Genomic DNA, 2,974 nt, shown 5'->3' with positions numbered 1-2,974 from the left:
CTCTGAAAGTAGACAAAAAAAAGCAATATTCAAAGAGAAATTCTAGCAGGTTAAATAAATAAATCCCATCTATCACATAAGAGAAATTTGAGAACACCAAAAACAGAAAATATCATAAAACAAGGCAGAGAGAGAAAGGAAAGATTAACTGTAAAGACTTTTAGATAAAAGGCCCATCTCTCATAAAAAGCAATTCAAAGGTGAGAAAATATATTTAATGCACTAAAAGGTAACTAAAAATCCTCAATGTCAGGCCTCAGGGAAGGATATCCTTCAAAGTAATGACCAAGAAAATATCAGATGAAAAAAAGAATTGAAGCAACAGATTCTATGGGATAGTAATAATATATTTGAAGCAAAAATAATCAGAGAAAAAATGTACAGGAACGAGAAAAGAATGATTAATGTGTGTACACATATCTACAAGTACACATTTATAGTATAAATTATAGTAATGTCTAATTTATAAAGTAAAAATGATGCAATTAAAATATCACTTAAAACCTGAATAAAAATCAAGGAAGAAGGATCAATATTAAAGTATTCTTTAGTTCAAGAGAAGACAAGCAACTAATTTCATTCTTTTTCAGTACAAAAATGTTAAATTCCTTTGCTATTATAAGCTCAGAAAAGGATATTTGCCTTTTAAATCAGTAAATGAGGAAAAATTAAATTACTTAACATGTATACAAAAGGTCAGCCAGAAGTGGAGGAAGCATATAGGAAAGAAATAAAAGAAAGAGAGCAGAAACAGAAACAGGAAGACTAGAGAAGGTGAACTTCAAAAAACATAAACTTAAAATTCAAAATAAATATCAGATATTAGTTCCAAAATATTTTTGCAATAACTATAAGAAGATAAAATTATCAGATAAAGACAAAAGATTATCAGAGTAGATAAAAAATTATTTCTACAATATTTACAATACATATTGATAAAGTTTATAAAGATATGAAAAGTGACTATGATGAGGGTTATTTAAAATTTTAACAGACCCACACCAAGGCACATTGTTATGAAAATGCCTAACATACAGAATAAAGATAGAATTTTAGAGGCTGCCAGAGAAAAGCAACAGGTCACATTTAGACAGAAACCAATCCAAATCTCAGCTGATTTCTCAACTCAGACCCTCAAAGCTAGGACGTCTTGGACAGCCAAGAATACTATACCCAGTAAAATTAAGCTTCAGAATTGACAATGAAATAAAAATCTACAATGATAAACAAAGTTAAAAAGAATTCACAACTAGAAATCCTGTACTACAAAACATACTCAATAAAGTATTTTATGAAGAAATGAAAAATAAAAGTGAAAACAAAGGGAGGAGCTACACTAGAATAATAAATCAATGGGAAAACTAATTCAAATTAAAAACCAGAAACAAACCAAAATTACAGGGAATAAAAATCGTTTCTCAATAATAACATTGACTATAAATGACTTAATATCATCAATCAAAAGGGACAAATGGGATTAAAAAACAAGACCCAACAATATGCTGTCTCACTTCATAGGCAAAGACACCCAAAGACTGAAGGTAAAAGGATGGGAAAAAACATATCATTCATATGGACCTAGTAAACAAGCAGAGTTTCTCTTGTCATATCAGATAAAGTGGACTTCAAGGCAGAGTTAATCAGAAGGGAAAAAGAAGGATATTTCATACTACTTAGGGAATTATACATCAACAAAACGTAACAATCATAAATATTTATGCCCCCAAGAATCAAATAAACTACAGGGCCTGCCTCACACCCGCGACTAGGCTGGACCAGAGCAACCCAAGATGGGCAACTTCAAGGATCAGGTGTCAGATGAGGAGAAGGTACACATAGCTGCTAAATTCATCACTCATGCACCCCCAGGGGAATTTAATGAAGTATTCAGTGATGTCAGGCTACTACCTAACAATGACAATCTCCTCAGGGAAGGAGCAGCACATCCATTTGCCCAATGTAACATGGACCAGTTCACACCCATGAAGATAGAAGGATATGAAGACCAGGTCTTAATTACAGATGATTTTAATAAACTCAGCTATTTTTAACAATTTTAATAAACTCAGCTGATTTAAAAAAAATCCAAGAAACACAAATCTCCTTTAAGTTTGATCACTTAGAGAAAGAAGCAAGCAACCCTCAACCAGAAAAAGTAGATGGAGATTTGAAGTCTTGGATAGAATCCTGTGACAATGTGAAAGATCATTATTCCGGCTTCTGTTTATGCTAAAACTATAGATGGGCAACAGACTATTATTGCATGTATTGAAAGCCACCAGTTTCATCCTAAAAACTACTGGAATAGTCATTGGAGATCAGAGTGGAAGTTCACTATTACACCACCTACAGATGGTTGGAATGTTCAAGATTCAGGTTCACTATTGAAGATGGCAATGTTCAGTTAGTTAGTCATAAAAATGTATAAGATTTAGTAACTGTTTTGAATGAAGTCCAACTTCCAGGAATTTATTAAAATCATGGAGAGTGCAGAAAATAAATATCAGGCTACAATTGGTGAAAACTACCAAACAATGTCAGACACCACATTCAAGGCCTTGCACCGGCAGCTTCCAGTTAACCACACCCAAATCGACTGGAACAAGATACTCAGCTACAAGATTGGCAAAAAAAAAAAAATGCAGACTACTTAAAGGCTGACTGTAAGATCCTTCCATATATAGAAAGAAAAGGATTCAACATGTTGTCATATGATAAGTAAGTGATTTATAAACAAGAGTGATATTTTGCTAGGGCTTTCAAAGTTAGCAGATTCTTTTAGTCTCATGAAATACTGTTGAACCTATAGCATTGACTTCATCTTTTTGTTGTTGTTGTTTTCTGTCTTGTATTTTTTTTTTGTTATCACTATATCTACTTGTAAATCTTTTTTTTTTCTTTTTGTTAATTCTGCCACACTTAGTGTTGAAGAGAGATCTATCTATTCTGGAGTCATTTTACTTTTTAAAAAACT

General features: G+C 32.2%; 1 pseudogene; it reads left to right on the top strand.

Annotated features, from left to right (window-relative positions):
- The first annotated feature begins 1,790 nt into the window (after positions 1 to 1,790).
- On the top strand, positions 1,791 to 2,654 carry LOC114087265 (F-actin-capping protein subunit alpha-1-like; annotated as a pseudogene).
- Positions 2,655 to 2,974: the final 320 nt, after the last annotated feature.

The sequence above is a fragment of the Marmota flaviventris genome, chromosome 4 (assembly GCF_047511675.1).
Source record: "Marmota flaviventris isolate mMarFla1 chromosome 4, mMarFla1.hap1, whole genome shotgun sequence".
Classification (NCBI taxonomy): Eukaryota; Metazoa; Chordata; class Mammalia; order Rodentia; family Sciuridae; genus Marmota; species Marmota flaviventris.
This window is presented reverse-complemented; position numbering and strand designations above follow the sequence as displayed.